Raw genomic sequence first — 23,143 nt, 5'->3', positions numbered from 1 at the left:
AAGCTGGAGAAGAAAAAAAAGGGATTAGCTCAAACTCTGGCTTTAGCTTCGGCTTCATCTCCTCAGCTCACTGGCTTTTGGGCTATGGGCTAGCAAGCCTTTGGCCTTAGTGTTTTTTTGTTTTGTTTTGGCCTTTTTCTCCTGGGCTGAGCTAGTGAACCTTTTGGTTTTTTTTCCATGCAGACCTGAGCTGAGAAGGAAGGTCAGCTGGGTGCTTTCTCTGCCTCTCTGACTTAGCAGGTTTTTACCCCAGCATCTGGCTCCTGATCCTTTATTGGTAAAATGGAAGTTTCCTTCATTTAAACAGCAGGCCTCCCAGCTCTCTAAGGGCTGAGTTCCCGGCATTCTCTGAAGCCGTGTGCTGTCGTGTTCCTGGTGTAGCTATAGCCAACAGGTGGCTCTATTCCACGCTTCAGCTTAGGTACCTCTATCTGCCTCTTTGGTGTTTGGAATCTCCTGAGTTGATTTGTTGGGGGAGGATTTCCTGGTTTCTGCATCTTCTTCGCCTCTACTCTCTCCACAGCGTTGCTGAATGGGGAGCTCTGAGCTCTTGGCCACGCAGACCTCCACAGCTACAGGACAAACCCCAGTTCTGTTACAGGGCTCACATGGTGGCCTCTTGCCACAAACTTGTCCCGTGCAGCGAGCCCTCCCCTGTCATGCCATCTTCTTGGAATCTAGTCACAGGCCCCCAAACAGCCCTGGATCTTCCCTGATGTCCTCTCCTCCTTTCTTTCCCCCTTTCCTCCATTTGTCCCTCTGTCCCTAAGTATCTACCAGGAGTGCCATTGATTGCTGGGCTTGGCAAGGCTGAGGTATGGGTGTGGCAATGAATTCTGGACAGGGTCTCCCAGGGATAGATGCAGGGCCTTGTAGGTCTGACTCAGAACTTCAGGTGCCTGGACAAGCTGCATTTGCTGGAGTCCCCTCCCCCTGCTTTTTGTATTGTTTTTGTTTTGTTTGTTTGTTTGTTTGATTTTTGGAGACAAAATTTCTCTCTGTAACCTTGGCTGTCCTGAAACTTGCTCTGTAGAATGGGCTGGCCTTGAACTCGGAGATCTTCCTGCATCCTGAGTGCTGGGTTTAAAGGTGTGTGCCACCACTGTCCACCCCTTCCTGGGCTCAGCCCAGACCCTGCACTTTCAGGAGCTCACAAGTGGACGGGCATCTCAGGAAGCTCTCCTCGGAAATGTCCGATGCAGTGGCTTGGGTGGCTCAGGGTGACTTCCCCTAGGGAGGAGCAAGCAGACACTGGGGGTGATGGCAGTAGAGAGAAAAGTCGGAGCATCTTAGCGTGGTCCCCATGATGTTCAGACTTTATTCTGTGCTGCAGCGCGCTCTTCTCCGGCACTTCAAGTTAAAATCTGGCATCTTAGGCAGGGATAGAATTTGCTGGAATGTGAATGTAAGCACAGAATACTCACAGGTCAAACACCAAGCAGCACGGCTGGACACATGGCCTGTGGCTGAGCCAGGTGTCAGTGCGTGATTTCAAACTTCAGTCTTCATCTGTGAAATACGACCATCAAATACCTCATGAGTGGCTGTGAGGGTGGAGCTAACACTGCCAACCAGTTTATAAGTAAGCAGCTTGCATGAGCTCAGCCAGAGATATTTTTTTCTTCAGCCTAAGATGCTAAAACCAATTCTTATCCTTGAGCGCCATCTGGTGTTCAAAATCCATCATTGCACCTCAGAGTGCCCAGCTCAGTGATTTTTCACAGGTGATTTTTCTCCTCAGTTACAAGCCTATTCCCCTCCTCCCCTGCCCCACGTCAACCCCCTGGTCTTTCTTTAGGCAGCCTATGCAGGGATGGTGGACAGGATGTGTCAGCATAGGCCATTCTGCTCCCACCCTGCCAGGGATGCTTGGGAACAGTCTCCTGTCCCTGGTGTCTGTTGGAGGTAGTTGAGATTGCAGTTCTTGCCTGGAGCGGATAGCCATTCTGAGCTGGGCATTAAAGGCAGTGCTCCCTTCCCTCAGCAGGGTGCCCTGCTCTCTGCCTCACTTCACCTGGAGAGTGTCTGTAGGCACAGACTCCCCTAACCACATTTGATATACGGCCTCTGACACAGCTCCCGGCTAGCTCTCCCCTCCCTGTGCCTGTATGTTTACTAGCTACTGAGTTTCTTTTCCCATGATAGGATTGTACTGTGTAAAGCGAACCAAGCATCCCTGAAGTGCCTAGCTCCAACCAATTATGTCCACCTATCCTGGGAGGCCACGCCCACTCCCCCAGGGGTATACAGCCTTTGTTCTCTGGCATTAAAGTTGAACTAGCCAGCAACTGTTCCCGTGGTGTGTGACCCCTAAGCCATTCTTGCTGGCTGGTCCAGGCTTCTCATCTCCTGCTCCTCCTGACTTGGTGGGCTGCTGGGAGGCAGTCCTGGGCAGGAAGAGAAGCAGCAGGTGCCCTTTAGATGGATGAACAAGGCTTTGAGGATGACCCAGGCCTCCTGACTCTGGGTGGGCATTGTGGCTTCGTGTTAAGGGTGTGTGTGTGTGTGTGTGTGTGTGCGCGCGCGTGCGTGCGTGCGTGCGTGTGCGCGTTTACTGGTGCATGAGCACGTGGACTCCAGAGATCAATGTTGGATGTCTTCCTCTATTTTTCTCCACCTTGCTTTTTGAAGCGGTCTCTCACTGAACTTTCAACTGGCCCTTTTGGCTAGAGGGCCTGGCCAGCAACTTCTCAGCCACTGCTGCCTGCCCTGCCCACAACACTGGGGCGCCGGGGCTCCGAACTTTCTTCCTTCTGCCTGCACAGCTTTACCCACTGAGCCACCTCTCCAGACCCTCATGCTGGCTTTACAAACCCAGCTGTTGCTATCCTGCAGTTCTAGATCTCCTTCCCCCCTTTGCCCCACCACCCTGGTCAGCAGGTGTGTGTGTGTGTGTGTGTGTGTGTGTGTGTGTGGTGTCAGGCCCTGGGCTGGGCACACAGCACTTGCCAGAAATAAGTGTCTAAGCAAACACCACCTCAAGACAGTCAGCTGTTCTTTGCAAAAGATCTCCCCAGTGGGCTTGCTGACAGTTTACCCCCTCCCCGCAGTGGGATGAAGCTCAGGATCCAGCTCTGGGGACCCAGCTGTTCTCTGCCCATGGCAACCCTGCAGGAGGCCGTGGGGAGGGACTAGAGTGTATAGAGAGGAAGAGTGGAGCAGGAGAGCACTCTTCCTGGCTGGGTAAGGCTTTTTAGCCTGCTTTGTAACCCCTCACCCTACCCTCTGCGGAGAAGCCCAGTAAGGGCACTGGTTTCCCAGCATGAGCTTTGGCAGGGCTTGGTTTGTCCCTGGGACCTTAGGAGGAAGGGTTGACTTTGTCTGTGCCTCCTCTGGGAAGGAATTTTAGTAACAAGAAGGGAGGAGGGGAGAGAGGGGAAGGGGAAGAGAGGGGAGGGCGGAAGGGGAGAGAGCGGTGAGAGAGGATGGAAAATGGACCAGGATCTTTTTTCCTGATTTGTGGAGCTGCATCTTCGTGGTGGCTTGGGGCGTGAGGTGTGCAGGATGTGAGGGTCACCACTGGGGTTAGGAGCTGGGAAAGACTCTAGTCAGTTCCTGCTTGCTCCTAACTCGTCTTGAAAGGGTTAGGATAACTTTGTAACCTATATGTCTTCTAAAGCCTATAGTTTTGAGTTTTAGGTCCAGGTTAAGCTAAAGCCTCTTAGTACCTTTCCAGAGAGTGAAGAAATGTGACCCTATCCGTGAGGGCAGATATAAAAAAAGGGCAAGCAAGCAATGACCTTCACTCAGCAAAAAAAGGACCAGACCCTTGTCCTTGAGATAGCGTTTCTTAGCAACGAACCTAGACTTCTTCTGATTAGCTTTTGACCTCCAGCCAAGAGCCTGCAGCCCTAATTTTCAAGGATGAGCTAACCACCCCCACCTTCAATTGCAGCTGCATCCACACTTGGCAGGACTGGCCAAGCTTGAACACCTAAGACTAACCAATTATCTTACTTTATATCTTCCTCATCTAATCCTAAATTGCCAAAACTAGAACTTCAAATCTCCCGCAATTTTTCTTTTAAAAACCTAAAGGCCTTTGTCTCCCGGTGCCACTCTTTGCTGACCAGCGGGGGTGACCCCATTGTACAATGGTAAATAAACCTCTTGCTTTTGCAACGAGTCTTGGTCTGGGGGAGTTTCTGGGAAGGGCGCGATTGAACTCCTGAGCTGTGAGACCCCAGGTCTTACAGTCTTTTGTGTCCATTGTCGTCACTGGCTGAGCCACCTCCCCAGTTGGAGTCAATTATTTTGTTCCATTCAATCTTCAGCTCCTTACCGAAGCCTGTCTGCACTGCGGAGGGCAGGGGGTTTTGCTGGGGCCACGGCTTCCATTGTCATCTTCTGCAGAAGTAACCTCAGAGATGGACGCAGGTGCGTGTTTGATCCAGTGATGGCACTCTGTGGCTCCATAACGGTGGGACATGAAATGAATGACCATGGGTGCTAAATGGGGCCTGGGAAGGTGGCCACAGGTCAAGCGCTTGCTGCACAAACACGACGGCTGCAGTTCAGATCCTCAGCACCACAAAAAGGCTGCACGTGACAGCGCATGCCCTGGGGCTCGCTAGCTGGCCAGTCCTGTCAGTTTAGTGAGTCCATGTGCAGTGAGAGACTTTGTCTCAAAAAAATAAGTTGGGGGCTAGAGAGATGGCTCAGAGGTTAAGAGCACTGGCTGCTCTTCCAGAGGTCCTGAGTTCAGTTCCCAGCAACCACCTGGTGGCTCACAACCATCTGTAATGAGATCTGGTGCCCTCTTCTGATCTGCAGGCACACGTGCAGGCAGAATGCTGTATAAATAATAAATAATAAATAAATCTTAAAAAAAATAAGTTGGGGTATGATTGAGGAAGGCACTCAGTGTTGGCTGCTGGCCTCCGTGAGCGTGCATGTATGTGCATGTATGTGCATGTATGTGCATGTATGTGCATGTATGTGTGTGTACTTACAAGTACACGGGGCCACACAAATGTGCATATAAGTGTGTGCACATGCATACACAGAGAAAGAAAAATTAAAACGCCCCGAGTGTTCAATTACAGTGTTTCATACAACACTGAATGCTTTCTGCATTCCTAAAAAAAAAAAAAATCTGACTGGCTGGCGTGGATTCTCCCAGGCAGGCTGCTTACGCTGTTGGACCTTGACATTTATTGCCGCATGTTTCATTAAAACTTTGTTTTACAAAGCAAAAAAATCCTTGCTTAATGTTTTTGTTTCTAGAAGTGGATGGGATCATATTTAACGTATGACTGCTCCATATATTAAGACATTGATGTGGTATCGTTCTCCAGAGTATGCTGGCATCGTAGGAAGAGTTGAAAAGCATTTCTTCTCCTTCTACTTTCTGCAATAAGCTGGGAAGAATTAGCAGATGAAGGCACTCAGTTCTGCAGTTTCCTTCATTAGAAACTTAGAAGGTCTGGAGACATGGCGCAGTGGTCAAGGCCCTGGCTGCTCCTGCAGGGAACCCAGGTCATCTCTCTAGCATGCACACTAGGCTCACAGACAGCAGCTCTAGAGGCCGGACACCCTCTTCTAGCCTCTGTGGCCATTCCACACGTGTGGTAGACACACGGAGGCAAAAAAGTAAAAGTAAATATTCAAAAAGAAGAGAAGAGAAGCCCGGTGGTGGCACACGCCTTTAATCCCAGCACTCAGGAGGCAGAGGCAGGTGGATCTTTGTGAGTTCAAGGCCAGCCTGGTCTACAGATCAGGAACAGAGTTCCAGAACAGCCAGGGCTACACAGAGAAACCCTGTCTTGAAAAAACAAACAAAGAGAAAATTAGGCAAATTCAGTTTCATTACTGGACCCATCATAATTTAACTTTTACCTGTCAGTTTAGTAAGTTACACTATCTAAAGAATGTGTACCTTTAATGAGATAGTAAATTTTTTTTTTTTTTTTTTGTACACCGTGCTTTAGGCATCCATTTGTTGTTGACATTGTGAGTTTGTAGCGCTGTTCTCTTTCAAATTATTGATGTCAACAGTTTGGCTTTTGTCTCTGTTTTATCTCTTATCACTCCTGCTAGGGTTTAACATTTTATTTACTTAAAAAACATTCATTTTATTTTAAACTGTGTGTGTGTGTGTGTGTGTGTGTGTGTGTGTATGAGAGAGCGTGAGCATGTGAGTATAGGCATCCACAGAAGCCAGAAGGGGTCATCAGACAGCCTGAGCTGGAGGTACAGTTGGGCACACCCACCATGAGTGCTGGGACCTGAACTGGGGTCCCCTGAAAGCTCAGGAAGCATTCTTAATTGCTGAGCTAATTCTCCAGCCCCTCCCCCCTTTAAAAATTTTATTTTCAACATGTATGTGTGTGTGTGGATATGTGCACCTGAGTGCCAAGATTCAATATTAACTTCAAATTTATTGACTTCCTCAGTTACGTTTTCTGCTTAATTACGGCCATGTTTCGTACTTTCAGTTTTTTTCTCTTTCTAGGCTCTACCCTGCCCCCACCCCTTTTTGAGACAGAATCTCACTATACCCACCCACAACTTGACATGTGGACCAGGCTGGCCTCAAACTCACAGAGCTCCTCCTGCCTCTGCTTCCTGAGTATTGAGGTTAGAGATGCGTGCCACCAGGCCAAATTCCAAACCCATGGATCCATGCTGTTTCTGTATCTACGGACAAAATCATGATTTTCTTCTTTCCTTTGTCAATGTGGAGGATTGCTTTGATTTTAAAATACTGAACCAGCCTTCATTTCTGAACTTGGTCTAAATACAATCTTTGGGGCTGGTGAGATGATGGCTCCGCAGATGAAGGATTTTCCTGCCAGGCTTTGATCCGAGTTACATTTCGGGCCCACAGTGCATCAAGGAGAGTATTGACTCTCCTTAGCACACTGCCTTCCACGTCTGAGCCATGGCCCATTCGTGCCTCAGTCATTCAATCAATCAGTGCAGTACAAACTGAAAAAAAAAAAAAATTTCAATCCAGCTCTAGGTCCCCTGGCCCTTTCTCTAACTCTTCCGGGTTGAGGTTCAGCCATATGGCTGTATATAGCTGCCTTGTTCATCGCTTTATAATCCATGTCATGGAAGGAGCAGGCCCCTCCCGCAAGCGCTCTGTACCGGTTAGCAGAGCGGCACGCTCTACTCTGATTGTCACTCAAGTCGGGGTTACTGGCTTTCTGTCTTTAACTTGTACGTCTCTTACTGATTTTCTGTCCGCTTGTTTTGTTAGCTGTAGAGGTTTGATGATAACACCGTCTAGCAATGCTGCTTTTTCTAAAGTGAATTCTGCCGGTTTGGGTTAGCGAATCTCCAAGCCGTGTTACCAAGTCCATTTGGGTGCTGGCAGGCTCCTGGTGGTTGAGGCCCCTTTTTGAGGGCAGGAAAGCTCCTTTCCTCTGGCCCTACCCTTTGGTTCTCATTTGACCTTAGCAAGTTCCATTTTCTTTCTTTAGCCTACATTTACCTAGTATTCCTCTGATTCTGCCCTCTTACTTTTTATTTTATTTTTTACATTTTCGTGTGTGGTGCACGTGCGGAGGTCAGGGGTCAATCCTTACCTTCCGGTCTGTTTGAGGCAGGGGTCCCTTCTGTTGCTTCCTGACCTGAGAGCGTCCAGGCATTCTCCTGTCTCTGCCTCCTGCCTTGCCATGGCAGTGCTGGGGTTATAGACGTGGGCTATGGTACCCAGAGCTACAAGGTGAGCAGGTTGTATCAACCGGACACATCCTAGGGTCACCTGGGAAGAGGGTCTGCAGGGATTGGCTGCGTCAGGTTGGCCTGCGGGGAAATGACGTGGAAGATTCACCTGTGCAGGTGGCACCAGTCGCTGGTTTTGGGTCCTAGGCTGTATGTGAGCGGGGCCGGTGAGCCGAGCACCGAGCACGCGTGCGCTTAGTTCTTCCTGCTGTGCCCGGGCGATGTGATACGACCAGGAGCTGCTTTAGACTCCTGCCATGGTGGCGTCGATGGGCTGCCACCGGAATTAGGAACGAACATCCGTGCTTTCTCCCGCAGTGGCTTTTTGTCAGGCTGTTTTAGCTCGGCCACAGGAGTGAGAGAGGACCACCTGGGTTCCGGGGAGTTCAGCTCAGATGCTCACACTGAGAACTGAGCCTTCCCCAGCCCCACCCGCGTCTTTTTCAGTGATCCTAGATTCAACGCGCAGCAGTGCCTTTTCTAAGTGAGGCTCCTTTGGGGGGTTTCAGCCCGGCGGCCTTTATGCCATCCTTGTAGTCACTGATGCTTTTAGGCTTGTATCTATGTAGCATCGCCCAGTTGAATTATCATCTCTTGTTCGTCCTTTTAGCTTCGAGACTCTCCCAGGTTTCTCTGCTTCCTTGTAAGTTACATGCTCCCTTGCTGTCTTTAAAGGTTGCAGGCAAGATCCCCTTGCATTTATTACTCATTAGGGTGTAGTACAGCTTTTTGCCTCTTTCATTTCGCCAGTTACTCTGAACCGTGGGACTATTTTAAAAAACTCCTTTACTGCCGAAGTCCCTTCTTCCTATAGATATTTTTTTATTATTGCCTTTGTTTATTTGCTTATTGATTTCTCTGTCTCTGTCTTCACACTTGTGGAGGTCAGAGGATGGCTAGTGGGAAGCTATTCTACCATGTGTGTCCTGGGACTGGAGCTCAGGGTGTCAGGCTCGGTGACAGGAGCTATTGCTGCTGAGCCATCTTGCCTGCCCCATGCCCTTTCGACTCGGGGTACATCTAGTTTTGTCTGGCACAGTCAATATCTGTTAGGACTTAGCGATGCGTTCCCCCTGTGGGGGTGATTCATTGTTTCCTCGGTCTCCCCTTCTGGCTTGAACTGTGCCTGCCTGGCAGAAGGAGTTCTCAGTGGGCTTTGTGTTATCAGAGCCCCCTGCTCCAGACCCTGCCGTGACCACCACTGGGAGATTTTTCAGTCTCTCTGCTTCCTGCTTTGCGTAGTTTTCAGTTCCTTCCTGGTTTAGCCTCAGTCTGCCGTCTGTATGTGTCCAGGAATTGAGCCGTTGCTCCGTGGGCTTGTTCACAGTCATCTCTTTTTAGTCTCTATTTCTGTGCGTTAGTTGTTCTGTCGCCTCGTTCACATCTCGCTTGTGTCTTTTTTCTATATCCTGTCTAGCTAGAGGTTTGGCAGCTACTCGGGACGCGGAGGAAGGTGGGAGCTCTGAGCTGAGGCTGCTTTGGTCTACCCCATCTCAACCAAACCCTAACTCTTAGCTTCACCATTTTTTTTTCTCTATTATTTTCAGGTCTCCACCAATTTCTGTCCCTTTTCTTATTTCCTTCTCCTTAAGGGAGCAGTCAGTTCTTTTTTTATCCTGGAAGGAGTAATATTTGGTGGGTTTTGTGCTATTGAGTTTTGTTACATTGTGTTTTTATTTTGTATATATATATATATTTTAAATCCCATTTTAATTTCTTATTTGATCTGTCAGTTGTGAAATTCCCATCGGTTATTTAATTTCCACATATTTGGGAGTTGTTTGGCTCTCCTGGTGTTTTTGGGCTTCGGGGGTCAGGAAAGCTGCGGGATAACACATAGGCCTCAGGGCCTCGGTGGGGCAGCCCAGCCTCCACACTGCTGCTCTCCGCAACAGGCTCCGCTGACACTTCTTGTGTTGATTTCTTTGGACCGGATCTTGCTGGAGACCTCTGACTTTCCTGTTGCTGGGTGTCTGCAGTTCCCTTGGGGTTGGAAAGGTTGGTTATCTTCCCTCCATCCCTTCCTCTGTCCTCCCTCCTTTCTTGCATCCCTCCCTCCCTCTTTGTGTCTATTCCTTCTTCCCTCTCCTTCATTTGCTCTAGTTAAACACTATTCTCAAGACATTTGAGTGAAACTGGGTCTCTTCTGCTGAGCAAAAGAACCCGAAAATAACATTTAAAACGAGCAGGCAGCCTTCAGCCTCCCCACGGGGTAGACGTGTACCCCCTTCCGCTCGCTTCCAGGCACCCAGTGTCCTCACGTAGTCTAGAAGGCAGAAGAACAGGAGCACATTGATGCCAGGATGTGCTGCCCCTGAGAACCAGTTACAGCTGCGCTGTCCCTTGCCATAGCTTTAAAAAAATCAGCTTGGCTATGACAGACAACCCGTAAGTCCTCGGTTGTGTTTGCAGCTGGGTCCTGGTGTTTGAGGGGCGCCTTCCTCACAACATTCTTCGTGTGGTCCCCTCACCATGTTCCCGAGGGAGCTCTGTTGGGTTCTTCAGCTCTTTCTCTGGGCTGTTTTGGGCTGTGAATAGCAATGTAGGCATGCATGTGTGCTGGAGGTTGGTCTGACGCGTGTTACTGGCCCTCAAGGTCTGTTACACCTACCCTTGTTTGTAAACCTGCCGCAAACATACCTGATTGAATAAAACGGCCTATGCCTGGGCGGGGCAGAATGGGGCAGGCGTGGCTAAGGTTCCTGGGCTTTTGGGTTCTAGAGAGGGTCACAGGAGACAGACAGGTGGGAAGAGAGGAAGGAGGACGTCACGATGGGTTGATGGGTTAGCGTGGAGATGGAACCACATGGGAATGGAGAAAGGCCCAGATGAAGAACGAGAGCAAGGATGGTGGGATTACTGATGAAAGATAGTCCAGTTGAGGAGGATTAAAATGGATGGCGTTGAACGGGGGCGGGGGGTGGGGGGCTGAGAGGTAAATGGTGAGGTAGAAAATCTGCCTGGCTCAAGGAAAATAGGCAATCATAAACCTAGCAGGTGTCTGTGTCTCATCTGTGCTAGCGGGTTCAGTAATGCCGCCATGATAATCCTAGGGCTAATGTTAAATAACACTACAGCCCAACACGTTGATCAATTTACAACAATCCATGTGTATGTGTATATGAATGCATATGTTGCAATGTATATGAATACATATGTTTCTTGTGTGTGGGGTTTAGGGCCGGCAGCTCCTTCTCTGCTCTCTTGGTGAAAAATGGTTTTCTGCAGGCTGGTAGAGCGGCGCCAGCCTGCACGGGGTGGCGCGTGTCACTTGTTTTTTTAAAAATATATTTATTCTTTTATGTATATAAGCACTTTGTCTTCATGCATATCAGAAGAGGGCATCAGACCCCATTACAGATGGTCATGAGCCACCATGTGGTTGCTGGGAATTGAACTCAGGACCTCTGGAAGAGCAGCCAGTGCTCTTAGCTACTGAGCCATCTCTCCAGCCCCATGTGTTACTTGTTTTCTGCAACTCTTACCCATGGTTCTTTGCTCCGTCATGTGCTTGGTGATTTTCGATGATTAGTTTGCCAATCTTCCTGAGGGCTGTTCTCTGTCTGAACTGAGGACAGGTCCCTCCAGGGATGCTGGGGTTCACCCTTTGCCAGTGGCTGACAGAAGCACACTGGGGTCTTTCAGACCCTCACAGGCTGGTTTGCCATCGCTGCAGGACTGAATTCTCGCCCCGTGCCCTTTCCTCACCATGAGGGCAGGCGCATAGCTCTGGCGCACAGCCACCATCTGTCCTCGGCCAGCTGTGCCACGCTGCCTGTTGCTCGGCCTTCAGCCTTTTTCGTGCTCATTTGTACTGTGGGCACCCTGTGCAGGGTATAATCCTGCAGGGTGTCTGAGGCACCGTTTTGCTTTTTATTATTCATGTGTATAGTTCGGTCTCACCTTGGAATCAGTGTGGTCAGTAGCCGTGCTGAGCTGTCCCCTTCCTTGATAATCATGGGACAGTCTTGGGGCTTGGCAAAACTTCCACTAAGTTTAGGAAGTTTCCTTCTGTTCTCATTTCCTTTCAAAATTCTCTAACATATGATTTTAACTGATCTTTGCCATCATTGCCTTCATGCTGACCCATCCTTGTTTTCTTGGAATAAAAACTATCTGATGATAGTGTGGAATTAAAAAAAAAATCAAATGTGTATCAGTGTTTTGCCTGTGTGTATGTCTGTGCACAGTATGGGTGCAATGCCCACAGAGGCCAGAAGAGGGCATAAAATTCCCTGCAACTGGAGTTGCAAGTGTCTGTGAGTCACCACATGGAGGCTGGGAATCAAACCTAGGCCCTATGCAAGCGAGGTCAGTGATCTCAACACCTGAGTCGCCTCTCCAGTCCCAATGGTAGGGACTAAAATTTATTTATTTATTCACTTTACATCCTGATCACAGCACCTTCTGTCTCCTTCTTTTCCCCCTTGCCCTGTGCCCCTCCCCCTACTCCGACCTCTCCTTCTCAGAGAAGGGGAGGCCCCTAAGGGGTAATAACCCACCCTGGCACCTTAAGTCACAGCTGGACTATGTACGTCTGCTCCCACTGAGGCCAGACAAGGCAGCCCAGTTAGGGGAACGTGATCCAAAGGGAGGCCTCAGGGTCAGCAAGGCCTCACTCCAGTTGTTGGGGAACTCACATGAAGACCAAGCTGTATATCTGCTGCATATGCCCCGGACCAGTCCATGTGTGCTCTTTAGTTGCTGGTTCAGGCTCTGTGAGCCCCAGTGTGGCTCAGATTAGTTGACTCTTGTCATCTGAAGAAATGGAAACATTTCATCCTGTTCAGCAATGACCTAAGGAAGTTTGGGGTTAGGGATGTGTTGATGTCCACCTTAAGACCCAGCTATGCTACTCCTGGGCGTAGGAGCTTAGGGCATACCCCCAAAATGCTCCACCATACAACAAGGACACTTGTTCAACTATGTTCATAGCAGCTTTAGTCATAATACTCAAAGTGGAAACAATCCAGATGTCCCTCAACTGAAGAATGGGTAAAGAAAATGTGGTACATTTACACAATGGAATACTACTCAGCTATTAAAAACAAGGACAACATGAAATTTGCAGGCAAATGGATGGAACTAGAAAATATCCTGAGTGAGGTAACCCAGACCCAGAAAGACACACATGGTATGTACTCACTTGTAAGTGGATTTTAACCATATAGTACAGGATAAACATACTTCAATTCAGACCCAAAGAAGCTAAGTAACAAGGAGGACCCAAGGGAGGATACTTAAATCTCACTCAGAAGGGGAACTAGAATAGACAGCGGAAGCAGTAGAAGGAAGGGAACAGAGTAGGAGAGGGAGCGTGGAGAGAAATGGGGGTGTAGATCAGACCTGAGGAGAGGAGGGGAGAGGACAGAGGGATTGAAACGAGAAGAGAAACTGTGGGTGGGCCATCTCTGCGACAATCTGGTGACCTAAGGCAGGGTGGATTCCTGGGAAGATATGAGGGTGACTCTAGCTGAGAATCCTCGTAGCAGGGTCGTGGAGACCGAAGAGGCCACCCTCTAACCAGACACCCTCTAACCTAGTGGAAGGAGGGGAACGCCAGCCTACTCACAAAAACTTCCACCCCAAACTTACCCTGCCTTCAAGATGTGCAGAGGTAGAGAGAGCAGAGACTGGGGGAATGACCAACCAATGCCTTGCTACTCCTTGGTAATGGGAAGCCTGGGATGAGAAGGCAAGGGGGTCCAGCGCCGGCCTGAGCTGAGCAAGTCACACTGGAGTGTCAGGCGACACTCACGTGAAACTAGGACAGCAAAACAGGTGGCTGCTTAGGACCAAATGCTCGTGTTTCTCCAAAGTCTGTACCTTGAAGCCTTAACCTATGATGGAAGGTAATTAGGTTTGGATGGAGTGGCCAGAGCCCCATCCTATGATTGAAGAGGCAGAGACTCAAGACCCCTCTCTGCATGTCATGGAGAGGTGCAACAAGAAGCTCACCACTTGTAGGAAATGCTCAGCCTCGAACCTGGGTCTGGGACTTCTCAGCTAACCTCAGTCACCCAGCAGCCACGCCGTGGAAGACCCCGAAAAGGCCGGAAGGCAGGGAGACCAAGTCCGTGATGCTGTTTTACAGGTGTGAGGGTCGGAACCATCTCTTTCTTCCTGTTGTTTTTAGATCTCTGCCCAGATCCACATAGAATGCATGTTTATTCGAGGTTTAAAGATGGCAATTTCACGTCCGACAAAGCTTGTGTTTAGTGTAGAAGCCCATCAGGATGCAGGAGGCACCTTCCCTAGCTGTGAGCCGCACTTACCCTGCTGGCCACCAGGGATCGCTAGAACTCCATCACCGCCGGAGTTCTGCTGCAGGAAGTGGGTGAATTTTCTTTCCCTTTCTAACTAATCCTGTAGACAAGCTTCTGCAGCACAGCTAGCTGCACCCTCCTGCCCTTACCCACAGAGCTAGTTCTAAGCACAAATGAAGCCAGAGGCATAGAAAACATGGTTCAAAATTGCGAAAAGATATTTCAGACACACAAAGATAGACTTTGGCACAAGAAGAACCCCACTATGAAAAATATAAAACGTCATTCTTAGGCGAAATGGTGAGCTTGGAGAAAGGTAAGAGGTGGAGGAAGGCTAGAGAGTGACGACGGTGCTGACACTAGCTGTGCACTCATTGTGAATGTTCACAACAACAATGTTTTGGGTTAGGAATATGGAGAGAGCTGGGTGAAGTCTCAGCTGATAAAATGCTTGCTGTGTGAACATGAGGGTCTGAGCTTGGGATCCAAGCACTTGTTCAAAATGCTGAGTGTCTGCCTCAGGCTGGGGAAAGAACCTCCCTCGGGCAGTAGCACTCGGTGCTCGGCCTGGGCTGGGACTAGAGCCTTTTCCCTAGCCACCCTGGACCCTCTCAGAGTTCAGCCAGGCCTTGGTCAGAGCAGGCTTGATCAACTTAGTGTGTGTGTGTGTGGGGGGTGATTTTCTAGATTGAGCATGCCTGCTGCGGTCTTGTGGAAGACTCAAAGGAAGGCCATGGGATCCATTTTCATTTTAAGTCATGTGGATCTGTGTCTGTGCAAGTGAATGCATGCCCACAGAGGCTGGAAGAGGGCGTTGGATCCTCTGGAGCTGGATTTACAGGCAGCTGTGAGCTGCTTGACATGCATACTGGGAACTAAGCTTAGGTCCTACAGAAAAAGTAACAAGTGCTCTGAGCCACTGAGCCCTCTCTCTAGCCCCAGGCCAAATACTCATGAAGACCTTCACAGAACCTTAAAAAACCAGTTTCAGATGATAAGGAATTCCAGAGTATCCAGGGCCCATTGTGGTAGACTCCAGATAGCTTGTCTATGCAAAAGTCATCGTGCATGTAAACTGAGAGATAAACACAGCCTATTACCAAGAGGAAGATGAATTCATTGAAACCAATTCAGAACTGGCTAGATGTTAGGATTTGTAGATAGGAGCCTGAAGCTGTCATCAGAGCTGTGCTTGGTATGTTCAGAAGGTCAGGGGGAAAGCCTGGAGGACTGAAGTGAGGCCGGTCGCCTGCTGATGACAGGAGTCCCGTGAATGGGCATTAGCAGGAGTTTAGATGGAAGATCAGATTAAGGGACTCGAAGACACACAGCAGATGCCGTCTAGAGTGGATCACAGAGAAAAGAGAGTAGGACGAGGAAGAGAAAGCTGTGGCCTGGACGGGAAGGGCTGAGCATCTGTCTCCCTCCCCGCACAAGCGCTGCAGGGCAGGGTCTGTTGGGTGCACCTGTTCTGAGCTCTGGAGTCCATTGGCAGCTTGTGGCTCCTACAGTGTGCAGCCGCTCACATGCTCCTATGTTCATCAGGAGTAGCTTGAATGAAGCTTGCAGTAGTGAGGGCAGACCCAAACAACCTTCCCTCCAAATATCAAAAGACGTGCTGGGAATCTGAGTGCTGCTCCTGGTTTCCAGGGTGCTAAGAGGTGGCGGCCATTGTTCTGCACATGCCTGACAGGAGGAAGTCTTTTTACCTCCGGGTGACTGGCATGTTCCTTTCTCCTTTTATGTTTTTTTATTTTAATTTAATTTTATTTATATTTGGCTCCTGTGGGAGACAGACACTAAAGATTATGGGCTTCAAAAATAACTGCATGGATGGAGAAAGTGATGAAGTGGGTACATTTGCTGAGTGGAAGGCACAGGCTCGGAAGGACCTGAAAAGATTCTGGGTTTACATCCCAGACCTAGGGACCACCCACAGTGACTACAAACATAAAAAACTGAAAAAGTCCTCCATAAAAAAAACCAAAAAATGAAGGAAAAGAAATGGCAATAACAAAGCCCAGCTGTGCCAGGGCTGGAGGAGACTCTGGCTTCTAGAACTACCATAGTATTGGGCTCAAATAAATGAGAAAACATGACCCTTTTCAGAGACTCTCTGGAAACAGCAGATGTTCCCTGGAAAGGATCTGGGGGAAGACCTACTTCACAAGGACTTGGAAACAGTCGAAAATTCCCTCAGGCTACTGAAGAAGGGAGCTACGGAGAAGGCAAGAAAGTGGCAGGTTAACAAAATTGAAAAGAATATATAAAAACTAAAAAGAAACTAAACAGAAATCCTTGACCTGAAAAACCCAGTGTTTAAGTAAAAATTCACAATTGGCAAAGTGTGATTTTATGGTACAGAGACGGGATGGAACTATAAAGGCGTGGAGGTTCTGGGGCTGCAGTGATGGCTAAGGGGTTACGAGCACTGGATACTCTTGCACAGGATCTAGCGCCCCCACGGCTGACAACCTGTCTGTAACTCTAGTTTCTGGTGCGTGTGTGTGTGTGTGTGTGTGTGTGTGTGTGTGTGTATCTGTGTGCCTCTCTCTGCCTCTCTCCCTCTTCTGGCCCCTGAAGGCACTGCGGTCAGGTGGTACACAGTCATACTTACAGGCATACATTAATACCCATGAGATAAAATACATAAATCTTAACAAAAGGACTGGAGTGTTATAAAGTTCTTGACATCAGATGATACAACTGTGGGGTGTTAATAATAGTCCCCATAGTAACCACTAAGAAAACAGCCAAAGAATACACACGAAATGTGAGTTTAAATGTTTCACCAAGAGCAATTATACACAACAGAGGTCAGCAGTAGAGTAAGGGACAGAGAAGCTGCATGGCATGTACAGAAAAGGAAAAGCAAAGCAACAAAAGGAAAGCTGTCTCCCTTCCCTAGTTACTCTAAATATAAATTAACCAAACTCCCCAGTGAAAAGACAGAGATCCTTAATAAGTAAAACCCAAAACTAAGCCACCACAGACTCATAGGGAATCCAAGTTTACAGCTCCCCTCCTTTCAGCCTTTGAAGACCGAGTGACATCCTTATAACCTCCCTACCTACTGTGCCCCTCCCTACTTTGCCCCTCCTGCAGGCTCAAGTCATTGCTCAAGTTTTCCAGGTCTCTTTTTTGCCCTTAGTTTTCTGAAGTTTGACTTGAGAAAGCACATACAATTTTTTTAAACACCTTTTCAGCACCATTGTCCTCCTCTGTTTCTTCTGGAACATTGAAGATCAGACCCTTAGGCCCTTCTGATATCATCTAACAACAGGCTTACAAAATTCCATCAATCTTCTTCTGTTTTTATCTGTTCAGATTCATTGCTTCCCATGGTTTTTAATCTTCAAGTTCACCGGCTCTTTTCTTTGTCCCTTTATTCTGTGGCTGATCCCATTTTTAGTGAGTTCTTAAAATCTTTTTATTATTCCTTTTAGCCCTAATTTCTCCATTTGCTTCTTTTCATGTTTTTAATAAAGACTTTTTGTGTTCTCATTGATTTCAAGTGGGTCTGTAACTGTTCTCTGGGTAGAACTGCTTCAAATCCTTTTTATAGAATTCCAACGTGTGAGACATTTCAATATGAGCCTTTTCATTCCAATACCCGAGATGTAAGAGCCTAGATGCAAAATCCTCAATGAAATACAAGCAAACTGAATTAAGTGACACATCAAAGATATGATAATACTATGCCCAAGTGGGGTTTGCTTCTGATATTCAAGATTGCTTTCATGTATGCAAAATAAGTGTGAGGCAAACATTAATTGAATAAAAGATTGAAACTACATGAATTACCTCAGCACATAAATAAAAAGTATCTGGGAAAGTTTAATATCCTTTCTTGACCAAAAATAAAAACTGTTTTGTTGACATACAAACTGCAGCTCTGACATCAGAGGGGATAAGAGGAAACATGTTCTGGAGCCAAACATGGGCGGTCATGGCTTCTGTGGTTTTAATGAGATGGCTTCCATGGGCTCATGTGTTTGCCTGGTCTCCAGGTGGTGGGATGGTTTGGGAAAGATTAGGAGGCATGGCCTTGTAGAAGGAGGTGTGCCATAGGCTTGGAAGTTTCAAAAACTCCTGCCATTCCAAGTTAGCTCTCCCTGACTCCACCTTCGTTTTAAGATGCAGGTCCTCAGCTGCTACTTCAGCGGCATGTCTGCTGGCCACTACGGCCACTACGCACCTCACCTTCATGATCAGGGACTCTAACCATCTGGAACTGTGCACTCACCAATCAAATGGCTTCTTTTTTAAGTGGCCTTGGTCATGGTATCTCTGCCATCTGACAGTGTGCTTTGTCTTTTGGTTGGTGTAAATTAGATTTTGTTAAGTGGATGCATTCCAAAGGTTTTGACTTGTTAGTTACAGAATGTTAAGTCAGACACAGATCTGCTCAAGAATAGCCAGTAGTAATTGGGTGACGGAAAGCTCAAGGTAAATTGTAATTAAGTTCTAGACCTGCAACATTCCAACCCCTTCACAGCCATTGAGGTCCTAATCAGCTATCAGCATTGTAGAAGGTTCAGTTGAAGGTTGAAGGTGCAGTTTCTTTTCTCTTCTTCCTTCTCCGTACTATTATTATTTTTTTGAGACAGGGTTTCTCAGTATAGTCCTGGTTGGCTCAGAACTCACAGGCTGGTCTTGAACTCACAGAGATATTCCTGCCTCTGCCTGCTCCATGCCAAGCTTAAAGGTGTGCACCAGCATGCAGGACTCAGAAGGTGTAATTTCTTGCTGGGAACTTCCTTCATGCTCTCTATAGAATGTTGAGGTTACGGCAGGCACTGAAAGGTCGTTTACCAAAAGCCCAGGGCCAACAGGTAATCGGGCGCTTTCTGTTCCCCTAGGGTATGGCACACAGCAAGCCTGTCATTATTGCCTCATCTCTTTCTGCACTTCTGGAGGTCCTAGCGAGAGCAATCAGACAAGAAAAAAAGAAAAGCACTCCACATCCAAAAAAAAAAAAAAAAAAAAAAGAAGAAGAAAGAAGATTAGCCTTGGGCTGGTAATCTGATCCCAATGTAGACACAAAAACTTGTCGGAACTCTTCCATGAACTCAGTGACGTTCTCAGCTAGGAGAACCAGTAACACCCCTCTAGGCTGATGATAAACTCAAATCAACTCGGGTACAGGGTTTGGTAGAGACGCCCTGTCGACTGCTGAGCACTCACAGTGGTTTATTCTTGGCAGTTTGAGCAGTTATGAGGGAGGTGGTGGAGCGAGGGGGATGGGAGCTGGGCCACGGTTAACTAAAGCATGCATGAAGCAGCTACATGGGAACCTGTAGTTTTGTCACTCAAGTGAAAGAATGGGGAGCTACAATACGTCTGATGTGAACCAACGGTGAAAGGGCCAGGACACTGAGATGAAGGGCTGAAGGAGGCGTGAGGGTGGGTGTGGCACAGGAAGTGGGTTAAGACGCAGGAGGGAGCTTGATGAAGCTCCCCTGGTCTGTGAGCTAATTAAAGCATCTTTGAACAGCGGTTCCCTGCATGGGTGAAGAGCGCGGTTCCCAGAACACACGGGTAAGCGAAGGTCTCAGTGCCAGGCACAGGAGAGCTCCTTCTAAGCTAATCTGCGAGGCCCCAGAGGTCCCCAGCGCATTGCTCACCAGAACTGGATGGTCAGATCCCGTTGCGGGAGACATCAACGCCTGAGGTGTGGGACACAGAGAACTGTCTTAACTGACCAGGAAACGCTTCGCGCTGGCTGGTTTTCATACTGCCGGAAGGTGCTGTGGAGGCTGCCGAGGGAAAGACACGTCCATGGCCTTACCTAGTGCTGCCGCCTCCGAGCTACAGCACCAACCAGCCAGCCGAGATGAACCCCCCCTCCCCGTGCAATCGTGGCACGACTGCGTGGGGCTGGCCAGCTGCTTGCTCCGCGCCTGGCGCTGCAGGCGCTGTCAGAGCTCACGGCGAGGTAAGCCCTTGGCCCTCGGAGAGAACACGTTGACTTGCTCTTCCAAACAGTCACGCTGGCAAACTGATTCCCAAGTATTTATGTTTGTGTCCATAGATTTGTGCTGCTCTCAACTTTGGTCAGAGAGACTTCTGATTAAAGAAGGTAGTGGCGAGTGCTGGGTATTAATTTTTAATTGTAAAAGTGTCAACCTTGGCCCAATAGTTTCCCCACACCGGCTAAGATGGCTCTCTGTCCAGCACTGTGACATGGGGTGTGTTGTGCTGATTCACTTCCATTTGTTGAGCCACCCTTGCATTCCGGCAGTAAAGCCAAGGGTTGATGCTCCCTTTCATATGCGCCTGGAATGGTTTGCTACTGTTTCTTTTTGAGGCAGAGGCTCTCAGTTCAGGCCTGGCTGTCCTCGGCCTGCAGACCAGGCCAGGCTTGCCTGAACTGGCAGATCTGCCTGCCCCTGCCTGCCGGTGCTGGCACTGAAGGTGTGCGCCACCTCCCCAGCTTGGTTGGATAGCGTTTGGTTGGATTTTGTATCCGTGTGCGTAAGGACATCGGTTTGTAATTTTTTTTCTTTTTGGTAGTGTGTTTGGCTGGTTTTGGTATGCAGCATGGTGACTGCACAGAATGAACTGGGGCTGTTCACCCTCTTTTAGTTGTTTTTGGAAAAATATGAGTAGGACTGGTGTTAACGCTTTGCTCGGCGTTTGGTAGAGGACATCAGATTGGCTGTCGCTGGAGTTAGATGGGCAGTTGTGAGAAGCCTGACACAGGTTCTGGGAACTGAGCTGGAGTCCTCTGCAGGAGCAGGACACACTCTTAACCACTGAGCCATCCGTTCAGCCCGTCGGGAGGTTTTTGGCTGCTGTTTCAACCCCTTACACGCAAGGGCTCTTTAGATGTCCTCTTGCTGTGCGGTTGAGTCTCAGCCAATGTACTAGGTGCTTTCTGCACTGCTCTGATGAAAACTGGCAGCTTAAGAACAATATAGTCCCTCCTGGTTGGGGGGCTGGCCGCGTTTACATCGGCCGCCAGGCAGCAGGCAGATGAACGCTGGCACTTGGCGCAATTTCTCCTCCGTGGTCAGTTCAGACCCCAGCTCACATGATGACATGTCGCCTCAGCCAACCTGCCTGGAGACCCCCTCCCTGCTCCCACACGCCCAGGAGTCCCCGCTCCCATGTATGTATAGGTTTGCAGTTTCTGGAGACGAATCCATCCTCTACTTGACGGACAGTGGCAGCACACACTCTGGCCCTTATTTTTGCAGACTCTGTAGCAAAGCCCCTTCCGTCCTTTCTGGATTTGGTAATTTGTTTCTTTTTGGCAGCCCAGTAGCTAAGGTCTATCAATTTTCCTGGTCTTTTTGAAGAGTGAACTTTTGGTTTCATTGATTTTGTTTTTCTTTTCTGCAGTCCTGGGGCTTGAACCCTGAACCCGGTACATGCTAGGCAAGCGCTCTGCCACTGAGCTAACATCCCTTGGCCTTATTGATTTACTCTCATAGTGTTCTCTCTCTATTTTGTTTTAATCTCTGCTTTAGTCTTTATTGTTCCCCTTCCTTCAGACAGTTTTGGGTTTATTCTTTTTCTAGTTCCTTATATCCTAAAGTTAGAGTTTTGAAATATTCCTTGTTTTCTAGTGTGTGTATCACGAGGTATAAAAGTCTTTAACCCAGGATGGTGACGTGCACCTGTAATCCCAGTAGTTGGGAGGTCAGGCCAGGAAGATCAGGTGTTCAAGGCCAGCCTAAGCCACTTGAGACCCTGTCTCAAACGCGACAGACTTCCTTCTTGCACTGCTTTGCTGTCCATAGGTCCTGATAGGCAATGGCTTTTTTTTTTTTCCATTTCTTTCTAGGCATTTGCCAATCTCTCTTCTGATTATTGGCAAACTTTTGAACAATATTCAGAATGTATTTTTTCCTACGCAGGCAAAACTAGTACGTTGAAACTGTCCTGTGGTCATGCCTTTTTATGTTTCTGTTCAACTTTAAGGGTTCTTCCCAAATCTTGCTGATTTAATAAAAAAAAATTAAATTCTTTTTTGAGACAGGGTTTCTGGCTGTCCTGGAATTCACTCTTTAGACCAAGCTGGCCTCCAACTCAGAGATCCTCCTGCCTCTGCCTCCAGCGTGCTGGGATTAAAGGCGTGAGCCACCACTTCCCAGCTTGATTTATTTTATCAACATGTAGCACACTAGACGTGAAGATGCCACAGAGGGGAATTCAGAGCAGTCTCATTTCTCTGAATGAGAGGCAGAGGCAGGCAGTTCTGCCAGCCAGGGCTACATTGTGAGTTCTAGGACAGCCAGGTCTACACATAGAGACCCTCTCTTGAACTGTCCCCCCCTTTAATGGTTTGACTTTCATAATTATTTTAACTTATTTCTGTTGCTGTTCTGGTTTCTTGAGCTATCTATCCTACTTTCCTTCTTTTGTGTGTTTGTGTATGTGTTTAAACTTATCTTCTCTGGTATCAGTTTTGGTAACTTATATTTCCCAAGAAAGAGTCCGTTTCATCTCGATTTCCGCACTTGCTGTGTAGAGTTGTGCAGCGAGGATTCCAGAAACATCTTCCAATGTATCGCCTTGCCATCCTTTAAGATAAGTGTGTGCTCTCTCTACTACTTTGTTCTAACTGAAGACACCAGACTCACGCGGTATAAGTTAGTGATTTTTCATTTTTCCACCTCATTAATTTTTTTCCAAGTTGAGGAGCAATGGTCCAAATATAAAATGCTCCCCTCACCCTCCTCCATCCCTCCTCATCCCCTCTTCCTCCCCCAGCCTCCATATACTGAGTGCCTGGCCCTGGGCTGGTGGTGCTGGGACCTTTAGACTGGGCTTGGCTGCAGGAAGGCAGAGGCAAGGCTTGGATGTGAGCCTGGCTCCCAGCTTCCGTCTCCCAGCTCCTCTCTCCCAGAAAGATGTCTAGAAATCTCTTTCCCACAGCTGGTGCCGCCCTGCCGCCCTGCCGCCCTGCTGAGGTCAGGAGGGCGGAAACTGAGTCAGAACGCGTCTTCCTCCTGTAGGTTGTCCTGTTGGGTGTCTTGTCACAGTGACAAGAAAACAGCTATTACAAGGTGCACTTCACAGAGAGTTTAATTAACCTTTTCACGGGGGAAGTCAGTGGTATTTAGTGCACTCACAATGTTGTGAAACCATCACTCTCTCTAGTTTAAATTTTTATAACCCCGTAAAAATACCTCACATGCATTAAAACATTATTTTTCGTCGCTCATTAGTCCCTTTCTCGGTATCCTCCAGGCTGC

Source organism: Meriones unguiculatus, chromosome 7 (genome assembly GCF_030254825.1).
Source record: "Meriones unguiculatus strain TT.TT164.6M chromosome 7, Bangor_MerUng_6.1, whole genome shotgun sequence".
In the NCBI taxonomy this organism is placed as follows: Eukaryota; Metazoa; Chordata; class Mammalia; order Rodentia; family Muridae; genus Meriones; species Meriones unguiculatus.
Note: the sequence above shows the minus strand (reverse complement) of the source record.